This window comes from Mustela lutreola, chromosome 6 (genome assembly GCF_030435805.1).
Source record: "Mustela lutreola isolate mMusLut2 chromosome 6, mMusLut2.pri, whole genome shotgun sequence".
NCBI classification, from domain to species: domain Eukaryota; kingdom Metazoa; phylum Chordata; class Mammalia; order Carnivora; family Mustelidae; genus Mustela; species Mustela lutreola.
The window spans coordinates 41,186,623-41,198,002 of record NC_081295.1 but is presented as its reverse complement, the minus strand read 5'-3'; the positions used below and the strand labels follow the sequence as shown (position 1 = coordinate 41,198,002).

Below are 11,380 nucleotides of genomic sequence, written 5' to 3'. Positions count from 1 at the left end.
CCAACCCCGCCGCGGTCGCCGGGTGTGCGTCACCCGCCCTCGCCCGGGTTTTGTGAAGTTGCCCTGACGTGGCGGTGGCTTCGTGGCAGTCGGTCAGCCCCGGCGCCGGTCACTGCGCGGTCGCCGCTAGGCCCGCTAAGGTCGCTCCGGGGTCTGCAAAAGCGGGCGGCGTCCCCGTCTTCCTCTCGGCTTGGGCCCGCGGAGGCCGACCCTTCGCCGGGCCCCTCCGGGGTTCCCCGGCGCTCGCGGGTATAATTATGCGAGGAACTGCGCGGCCGGAAGCGGCCCGGCCCTACCCGCTGCCGGCGGGCTCCGGGACCCCCGGGCTGAGTCCAGAGGGGCCCGGGGCCTGGCTGCTCGCGCGCTGCTCCGCGGGGTCGTGGGCCGCTTTGTTTGGGAGCCAGGAGCTGATGGGGGTAAAGAAGAGCAATCCAGTGATAAGGAAATTGAGTAGGATTTTTCTAACTTCTTTTTTAGTAATGTGATTGGGTGCAAGACACTTCTAAGCATTGTGGGAGTTGAAAAAAAGAATTATAACTAGTCAGATAAAACTGAGGGAAATACATTGAATTTGGGGGAAAGCATGCAACCTTAAGGACGCAGTACATGCTTCGTTCTAGAAAAAATGGGATTCCGAGGAAGAAGCCTATGGGTTCTTGAAGGCTTAAGAGAGGGGTGAGAACTGAGGAAAAGAGGAAGATGGGGTGGATGAAAAGGGAAGGAAGGAACTCTTGGTGAGATGAAGCAGGGTTGATCTAGTTGGGCCAGTTATATTTCATCACATAAAGAATTGTACCAGCAAGCTTTCGTAAAGAATGAAATTGAGATGGAAGGGAAGAAATGGAGGATATCTAACATTAAATTGGATGGGACCTTTCAAGCCATTCCATGATGTTTTCTGAGAAGCAAACGGATGATCCGAGTGGCTGAGATACGCAAACAAAGCCAATGTGCGGCTTCGTTCATTTATTCATTCTTTGTGTTAAATATTCAAATTGTTTAACACTTGACAGTTCTGCAAAAGCCTGTGGCTGGTGCAAGAGGCCTTCCAGTAAAGAGGCTTCTGAAATAGGTACCGTCGTTCCCATCTGAGAGCTAAGGAAACAGTTCTGGAAGCCAAGGAACCGCTTGGTTACTCCGCCTCCAGGTTAGTCACTCAGCCTCCAGGTTAGTCAAACACTGGACGCTATACTCCTCTGGGGCTCTCCTATCCTTTTCTTCCTCTCTATGGAGACTGTGACGTTTTTCTTTTCTTTCTTTTTAGAAGACACCACCACCTCCTCTTTTCCTTGGCATTGAAGGGTTTCAGGACAGCACCCCACCCCCACGCCCAATGTGCCACTTGGCATATGGATTATTCTGAGCTGAAGGCACTTGAGATCCTGAGAGTGCAAAAGAAAACTTTTGTCCCTCTTCAATCACATAGAAGAATCTAAATTGAGAGTCTTTCCAGAAAAAGCATTATTAGCAGAGATAAATCTTATCTGAGTGACCCACCTGTATTGCAGGGCAGACATCTAATTACCAAACATCTGTTCTCCTGTCCATTAAGTGTTTTCCTTTCCAGTGAAGTTCCAGGTCCCAACCCCTTCTTAGTTCGGGATGACGTATAGATCTCATTTTGCCTGTCTTTGTAGTTTCCATGTCTGTATGGATTCCCTGTACCTACACTATTAAATTTATCCTATTTATCTATCTCATGTCAATTTGATTCTTAGTCCAGCCAGAAGGACCCTGAAGGGGACAGTTCTTGCTCCTGGAAAAGGGACAAAGAAGGGGGGTGGGATTATGGACATAGGGGAGGGTATGTGCTTGGGTGAGTGCTGTGAAGTGTGTAAACCTGGCGATTCACAGACCTGTACCCCTGGGGATAAAAATATATGTTTATAAAAAATAAAAAAAAAAAAAAGGGGGGGGGGACAAAGAATTCTTGCTCCTCAACAGGGAGGGGCTATTTTCCCCACAAGATGGGCTCCAGAGTAATTATAATCTCTCCTTCCTCGGTTAAAAACAAATTTATTCTAACAATTTAGTTAATGGGCTCATGTTAAAGTTTATTAAACTTGTTGCAAGAGCAAAGACCTCTAGCAAGCCAACTGAAAGATTTCTCTCAGCAGAGACATTTATAGTTAAGAGAATTTATTTAGAACCACAATCGGGTACCTGGGTGACTTAGTTAAGCATCTAACTCTTGATCTCAAATCAAGTCTCGATCTCAGGGTCGGGGTTGTGAGTTCAAGCCCTGGTTGGCCTTCATGCCTACTTAAAAACAAACAAACCCATAATTATTGACCTATATAGTTCCTCTTTTCCTTAGATAGAACAGAGGCCCTTTGAAGTGCAGTTTCCCCACCCATCTTCATTTGCATTCAGGGAGCAAGGCCAAGACTGTACTTTTTGAGCGTCTGCTGTGTAGGGGACCCAGTGTTGGGCACTTGACATACATCAACTCATTTATTCTTCACAATAATACTGACAACAGCACAGGTTATTTAAATTCATCTTTCTAATGAGGACAGTTGAGGTCTCAGAGAAATGAGCAATTTACTTTTTTTTTTTTTTTTTTTTTTAAGATTTATTGGTGGGGGCGGTTTGCCTGGTGGTTCAGTTGGTTAAGTGTCTGACTCCTGATCTCAGATCAGGTCATGATTTGAGCATCATGACATTGAGCCCTGCTCTGCACTCAGCCCAGAGTGAGCTTAGGATTCTCCCCTTCTCCCTCTACATCTCTCCTGCTCGCTCACTCTCTCTGTGTCTCTCTCTCTCAAATAAAATCTTTTAAAAATTTTGTTTCATTCTCTCTACCTAATGTGGGGCTCAAACTCATGACCCTGAGATCAAGAGGCTTATGCTCCAACAGGCACCCCAAAGCAATTTACTTTAATTCTCAGTTTCTTCCACTATAAGTTCTTATACTTCTGATATATTATTGTTTTATCATATTGATAAAAACAAGTTTTTCTAGACTTTTATTTTTTTCTTGATTTGATTTGAATACTTTGAAATCTTAAAGTTCCATTGTCTTATCCAAGGCTGCTTATCTAGAAAGTGGAAGAACCTGATTCAACTCCAGGTCTTTTGACTCTGGAACCTGGATTGCTTTTGCTACACTAAAAAGCAGTCAGTCTATTTTGTGTCATGCAAGGCCTTTCCCCACCATTTAAAAATGGATATGCTTCTTAGAACCTCAGTGTTAGGGGCGCCTGGGTGGCTCAGTGGGTTAAGCCGCTGCCTTCAGCTCAGGTCATGATCTCAGAGTCCTGGGATCGAGTCCCGCATCGGGCTCTCTGCTCGGCAGGGAGCCTGCCTCCCTCTCTCTCTCTCTGCCTGCCTCTCCATCTACTTGTGATTTCTCTCTGTCAAATAAATAAATAAAAATCTTTAAAAAAAAAAAAAAAAAAAAAGAACCTCAGTGTTATTCTTGGACAACACACTTTAAGATATTTATTCTTCAGCACTTAAAACTTTTCTTATATATATATATTTATTTTTATTTGAGAGAGGGAGAGAGAACACAAGTGTGACACTAACACTTGAAGCATATATGTGTGTGTGTGCGTGTGTGGGCACGTGCATGTGTGTTCCATGCCCATCAAAAGCCTGATCTCAGGACCCTGAGATCATGACCTGAGCCTAAATAAAGAGTCGGATGCTTAACTGATTGAGCCACTCAGGTGCCCCAGACTTTTGTTATTTTTTAAAATGATTTCTCTTCTTGATCATAAAAGTAATACATGATTATTGTTCGGTATTTGGAATATGAACAAAATAAAAATCTTCCATAATCCTACTACCCAGAAATGGCCAAGATCAACCTTTTAGTGTATTTACCTTGAGCCTTTATTTATAAAGTGTAGGTAGTTTAACAGAGTTGAACTTCCATTGTGTGTGTCTTTTTATACTAAAAATATCTGCCATCAGCTAACTGGATTACTTGGGGTTTTTTTGTTTTTTAAGATTTTATTTATTTATTTGACAGAGAGAGATCACAAGTAGGCAGAGAGGCAGGCAGAGAGAGGGGGAAGCAGGCTCGCTGCTGAGCAGAGAGCCCAATGTGGGGCTCGATCCCAGGACCCTGGGATCACGACCTGAGCTGAAGGCAGAGGCTTTAACCCACTGAGCCACCTAGGCACCCCTGGATTACTTGTTTTGCAAGTAGCAGTGCTATTATCACTTACATTGATAGGACAAATTGACTAATTTTACACTAATTCTTTCCTAGAGTATAGTTAAAAATGAAAAACAACCTCAGAAAACCATATATGGACTTTATTTTAAACATTTTATTAATTACTTCGAATATTTTATAATAGACACTTTCTTTTTCCATTGAAAAAAAATACCCACTGGGGCACCTGTGTGGCTCAATCAGGGGTGTCTGCCTTCAGCTCAGGTCATGATCCAGGGGTCCTGGGATCCAGTCCCTCCTGGGGCTCCCTGCTTGGTGGGGACTCTGCCTCTCCCTCTGCCCCTCCCCCCTGCTTGTGTGGATGCATGTGCATGTGTACTCTCTCTCAAAAAAATAAATGAAATCTTTAAAAAAAAAAAATTAAAACAACCCACCTGGGGTGCCTAGTGTGGCTCAGTCAGTTAAGCATCCATCTGCCTTTGGCTCAGGTCATGATCCCAGGGTCCTGGGATTGAGCCCTGTGTGGGGCTCCCTGCTCAGCAGGAAGTCTGCTTCTCCCTCTTCCTCTGCCCTTTCCCCTAGCTTGCACTCTTCCTCAAATAAAATAAAATCTTAAAAAAAAAAAAAAAAAAAAAGACCTGCCGCAGTTTTCCTATTGTTTCACCCCCCCAGGATTTCCCCTTTAGAAGTTAACAAGAAAAATGGGACTAATTATCCCATGGGAATGTAGCTGATATTCACGTAAGGAGATGCGGGCCATTATTTAAGGTCTGCTCACCTGAACAAAAATGTCAGACAGGAAGCCATGTCTGTGTGCTCAGCCTTATTGCACTGAGGGCCGGCATCTACCTACCATCAGGTGGCAGGCTGAGACATCCAGGAACAAAATGACCTCTTCATTTTATCCTCAGTTTCTGATTTGTTCAAGACATACCTTATCTGCTCATTCTGTTCTAACACTCTTCTAATACTGTATCCTGGAAGAAAGTATTATGGACAGATCTCACATGGGTATATTTGAAACCCAGTGGAGCACTTAACAAAAATAGTTTAATAGGTCCTTCCACCAGAGGACTTGTACTCCACTGGCAGAAGTACCTCATTTTAAAAGGGTTTCCCCATTAACAAGCAAAGAAGCATTTTCTCTATTCAGTAGTAAACAGTTGTTTGCAGCATGATTAAAATCATTTTTACTGTGGCTTTCTTAAAAATTACATCTTCTTTGAGTGATCCAATTTGTTGTCATAGTTTTGAATTATCTGACACCTTCCTCAAAATTACAACTCTCAATATTAGAAATGAGGAAAAAGAGGGGCACCCAGGTGGCTCGGTTGGTTAAATGTCTGAAACTCTTGGTTTCGCCTCAGGTCATGATCTCAGGGTGGTGGGATGGAGCCCCACCTGGGCCTCCGCACTCAGCGAGGACTCCACTTGATATTTTCTCTCCTTGCCCTCAGCCCCTCCCTCGGCTCATGTGCTGTCTCTAATATAAATAAATAAAATATTTTTTAAAAAAAGAAATGAAAAAGAAACCTGGTTAGTATTGTGTTTTGCTTTATTTGCATGGATTGCATTAATTTTTGTTCTTGTTTTTCATAATAAAGTGCCATTTAAAAAAATTATTTAGGTAATCTCTACCCAGCATGGGGCTTGAACTCATGACCCTAAGACCAAGAGTCACATGCTCTTCTGACCAAGCCAGCCAGGTGCCCTGCATAATAAAGGTGCTTTTAAAATTTAGAAAAAAAAAATTGTAGTACTCATATTCCTTACTCCTTAGTTCTGATGGACTGATGAATTTGACAAGAGATATTTCATTTTCTAATCTTAGCTCTAAGGAAACACCTGACAATAAGATAAAACTAGTTGTTCATGGTTGAAAGAATAGATAACCTCACGATGTGCCAGCAACTATGTCTTCTCTCTTCCTTCCTTCCTTCCTCCGCCTGGGTCCTTTCCTAATTGCTCTTCCGGGCACTGTCCCTCTGCCTCTCTGTCTACGCCCTTCTTCTTTTTTCTTTTACGATTTTATTTATTTATTTTGGGTGGGGGGGAACAGAAAGGGAGACTGAGAGGGAGAAGCAGACTCCCCACTGAGCAGAGAGCCCAACGTGGAGCTCGATCCCAGGGCTGGATCCTGGGGCTCTGGGATCATGACCTGAGCCGAAGGCAGACATTCAACTGACTGAGCCACCCAGGCACCCTCTATGCCTATCTTCTTGTGGCCCCCTATCCTGCAATGCCAATCTGTCATTCTCTGAGTCTTTTTTTTTTTTTTAAGATTTTATTTATTTATTTGACAGAAATCACAAGTAGATGGAGAGGCAGGCAGAAAGAGAGAGAGAGGGAAGCAGGCTCCCTGCTGAGCAGAGAGCCCGATGCGGGACTCGATCCCAGGACCCTGAGATCATGACCTGAGCTGAAGGCAGCGGCTTAACCCACTGTGCCACCCAGGCGCCCTCTCTGAGTCTTTTTAGCCACTTGCTGGTGGAAGAAACTTGGTCATTTACAAACTAACCTGAAAAGCTTAGAACCCTGCTCCTACCTTCTTGAGAGCAGTTTCAGTTTCTATTCATTGGGGAAATGCAAAATGGTAAAAAGTTACTTTGAGTTCAATACTTTTAAAGACATTTGTATTTTCTTCATCATTATAGCATCCACAGTTATCCAAAAAAATCATAGTTCATAAAGATGTGAAACCTTCTTTAGGCTACAGACAATGCTCACACAAATACAGACCTTCTTAGAAAATCCCACAGCCACAAGGCATTTCAGTAATACTATTAATGTCTTCAGAACAAACAAACCTAGGCTGCTTTCCATTAAAATCCAGTTTACAAACTTTGAATGAGAACCAAGTCATCAGCTTCTAAAAACAGTCCTGGACTTCCCTGTAGTTTATGCTTTTAGCACAAAATAACCAAAAGATACAGGTATGCTGTATTCTTTCTGCCTTCTAGCATCTTGTGAGAAGAAGCTGGTCCAGTGTGACTTCCCTGCAAGCTGAAGTTGGGTTTAGCTGCAATTGCACTACTACTTATCCCAAAGATACAGATGTAGTGAAGAGAAGGGCCATCTGTACCCCAATGTTCATAGCAGCAATGTCCACAATTGCCAAACTGTGGCAAGAGCCAAGATGCCCTTCAGCAGACGAATGGATTAAGAAGATGTGGTCAATAAATACAATGGAATATTATGCAGCCATCAGAAAGGATGAATACCCAACTTTTGTATAAATATGGATGGAACTGGAGGAGATTATGCTGAGTAAAATAAATTGAGCAGAGAAAGTCAATTATCATATGGTTTCACTTGTGGAGCATAAGGAATAACATGGAGGACATGGGGAGAAGGAAAGGAAAAGTGAACTGGGGGAAATCGTAGGGGAAGATGAACCATGAGAGACTGTGGACTCTGAAAAACAAAATGAGGGTTTTGGAAGGGAGGCCTGGGGGGTTGGGTGAGCCTGGTGGTGGATATTAAGGAGGGTATGTATTACATGGAGCACTGGGTGTGGTGTATAAACAATGAATCTTGGAACACTGAAAAATAAAATATAATAAAATAAAAAAAATAAAAAATGAAGTTGGGTTTAGGTGCAGATGTTCTTAAATGGAAATATATACCATATATGCCAGAATAGAAAGCAAAATTTTTCCCAAATACCATTTTTCAGAAAAGAGAGTGTTTTTTTGTCTTTACTTTGTTCAAGAAGGACAAAATTATTCCGAAAGACAGTATGTCTTGAAAGGACCTCGAGCAACAGGAGTTTTCTAATAAGGGCCACCTAAAAAATTAGGGGGAAAGATCAAAGACATTCTTGAGTGTATGACCTTGGAGGACAAGCATGGCAGATCCTTATTAGTAGGCTTTTTAAAAAGTCACTGAAAAGGGAAGAAGTACGTATTTGTTGAGTGAATACAGAGGGGAAAAACAAAAACCTGCCCTAATGTTTAACAACTAGTTTCCTGAGACTCAATAAAATTTCCACTGGCAACAGCGTCTTCAAGTTAAAACATGTTCTTTCTTAAAATGCCTAAGAGGGAATTGTCAGATGAGCCAAAATGTTCCCGTGATGATGAAGACCCTGACGTAGAAGATGGCTGTAAAGAATTAAATAAAATGTCTTAAAGGGGGAAAAAATACTTTTTTTAAATTAATGATGTTCTGCATAATTTGTGATTTTAACATGAACAGATATTTAAATATCTAAAGTAATGAGTGGTTTAAATAGACTTTTTCATTATTTAATTTATGCCTATAAAAGTTTACATTTGAATTGTAGATTAAATAATGTCAATATCAAAAGCTACGTAATCCAGTTGGATAAAGACACTAACACTTGAAGCATATATGTGTGTGCGTGTGTGGGCGTGTGCATGTATGCGTGCGTTTATGGAGGAGTGGAAGAGTGAAGAAAGCTCCCCTGTGTAATTCTAACCCCAGTCTTCCATCATGTCCCTTCCCCATCCCTTTTAACGGCTGTAAGGCCAAACAATGTCTCCGAATTTATAAGACTTGCCTAGGATATTTACCTAAAATACAGATTCTCAGATCTCTCCTCAAAGATTCTGATTCAAGACTGGGGTAGAGAAGGGAATTTACTTTTTTTTTTTTAAAGATTTTATTTATTTACTTGACAGACAGAGATCACAAGTAGGCAGAGAGGCAGGCAGAGAGAGAGAGGAGGAAGCAGGCTCCCCGAGGAGCAGAGAGCCCGATGCGGGGCTCAATCCCAGGACCCTGGGATCATAACCCGAGCCAAAGCAGAGGCTTTAACCCACTGAGCCACCAAGGTGCCCCGGGAATTTACATTTTTAAACACTCTAGATGATTCTTAAGATCAGATAACTTTGGAAAGCACTGGCCTTTAGCATTGAATGAAATGGTAGGACATGAATGTGGTGGTGACTTCTCTTACACCTCACTAACCTGACTTCTTTCCTTGCCCACTGAGATGGAAAGATAAACAGGACCAGTCCCTTCCAGTCAGCCCCGTCATTACCTGCTTCCCATGGAAGGGAGGTGAAAGCAGGATGACCAAGGTCGCTTGCAGAGGGCTGGAAGAAGGCTGGAGTTTGTTCCTGCTTGGTGACTGCGGATGAAGGCAGGGCACTCCAGCCCTGAGCTCTCTGCAAGGCCAGAAGTGAGCAAGAATCAGGCAGCAGCCACACGGGGACTGGGGCAATGATGGAAGGTGGAAGCCAGCAGAATCGGCTTGCAGGAATGGAACTGTCCACAGAGATGGCAAGCATGAAGTATCTGGAGCAAGAACTGTCCCCTTCAAGGTCCTTCTAGCTGGACTACGAATCAAATTGACATGAGACAGATAAATAGGAGAAAACCAAATTTCATAGCATACGTATGGGGAATCCATACATGGAAACTCCAAAGACAGGCAAAATGAGGTCTAGATGTGATCCTGAACTAAGGAGAGGGGGTAGGGATCTGCGACTTCAGAGGAAAGGAATGTGCTGCCCAGGGCAGTAAGAAATAAAGCACATATTTGGTAATTAGATGTTTGCCCTACCATACAGATAGGTCACTCAGATAAAATTTATCTCTGCTAATAATCCTTATTCTGGGACATACCCCCAATTTGGATTCTTCTGTGTGGTTAAGGGAGGGGCAGAAGTTTCTCTTGAGCCCACAGGGTTTCCATTGCCTTAAGCTCAGTCATCACACCAGAATGGCCCATCTTGGAGTGGCCTGCATTAGCATGGAAGAAATAGGTCTTAGTTGCTCTACTGTAGTTGGGCATTCAAGGGGAGGGTCTTGGTTGATTTTTGTTATTGTTGTTATTATTTTTTTAAAGATTTTATTTATTTATTTGAGAGAGAAAGAGAGCAGGACCAGGAGGGAAGAGCAGAGGGAGAGGGAGAAGCAGATTCCCTGCTGCTCTGGGAGCCTGACATGGGGCTCAATCCCAGGACCCGGAGATCATGGCCTGAGCCAAAGGCAGATGCTTAAATGACTGAGCCACCCAGGCACCCCAGGCCTTAGTTTTTTTACGCAGTTTTGGGACTCCTTGCCCCAGAAGCTTTTTAGTACAGATTGAGGAAGCACGGTGGTCAAGACCTCAGGCAGCTGGTTAATGCTCTCCTCCACACACACTGAGTGTAGTGGCTTAATCAACTCCCTTTCAGGGGGAAGGGCCTTGTCCACTTGCTTCTTGGGAGTGTCAAAACAACACAAAAAAGTCAAAACTTGTGGATTCTTGATACTGGTTAAGACTAATGTTGTGTGAATGAACAAAGGACCCATAAAAGTTAGATATAAATTCATGAGTCCCTAGACTCCCAGTAAAGTTAATTACTGGGGCGCCTGAGTGGCTCAGTCAGTTAAGTGTCAGCCTCTTGATTTTGGCACAGGTCATGATTGCGGGGTTGTGAGATCGAGCCCCATGTGGGGCTCTGTGCTCAGCACAAAGTCTGCTTGAGATGCCCTCTCTCCTTCCCCCTCTGCCCCTACCCACCCCACATATGTGCATGCCCTCTCACTAAATAAATAAAATCTTTTAAAAAATAAAGTTAATTATTTATTATAGTCAAGGACAGAGTCTATAGTAAAAGAAGATCCTGCCAGGATGGATCCCCAACAACCCACCAACAAACACCTCCAAGGAATGGCAATGGAAATTAAAAGTGCTCTGATGAACACAGCAGAAAACCCTGACAAGTGAAAGAGAAATTCAAGAACCTTCTCAGAATGTTCCCTGTGTTTGTTAAGACTGTACAATTAACAGAGAGGGAGAGGTACCTGGGTGGCTCAGTGAGTTGTGCCATCTGCTTGCGATTTTGGCTCAGGTCATGAACTCAGGTAGCCCCACATCAGGCTCTGTGCTCAATGGGGAGGTATCACAATCTCTGCTTGAGATTCTCTCCCACTGCCCCTCCCCATACTTTCTCTCTCTCTCCCTCACAATCTCTCTCTTAAATAAATAAATAAATAAATAAATAAATAAATAAATTTTTTAAAAATGAACATATAGGGAGGGGTGCCTGGGTGGCTCAGTTGGTCAGGGGTCTGACTCTTGATTTTGGCTCAGATCCTGATCTCAGGGTCATGAGGTTGAGCCCCACAAAAGACTCTCTGTGCTCAGGGGGAATCTGCCTGAGGTTCTCTACTCCCTCTTCCTCTGTCCGTTCCCCCTCAAACATGTGCGCACACATTCTCTCTCTCTAAAATAAATAAATCTTTTAAAAAAGAGAAGCTAGGGACGCCTGGGTGGCTCAGTTGGTTAAGCAACTG

General features: G+C 43.2%; 1 long non-coding RNA gene across 3 annotated transcripts; it reads left to right on the top strand.

The window, feature by feature from the left end:
* Positions 1–23: 23 nt before the first annotated feature.
* On the top strand, positions 24–1,695 carry LOC131833608 (uncharacterized). Of its 3 annotated transcripts, none has more exons than XR_009354547.1 (3): positions 32–450; positions 1,014–1,147; positions 1,265–1,695. It is a non-coding gene; the product is annotated as an uncharacterized LOC131833608 (long non-coding RNA). The 3 variants fall into 3 exon arrangements; XR_009354548.1 differs by having other exon boundaries at positions 44–249; XR_009354546.1 differs by having other exon boundaries at positions 24–1,147.
* Positions 1,696–11,380: the final 9,685 nt, after the last annotated feature.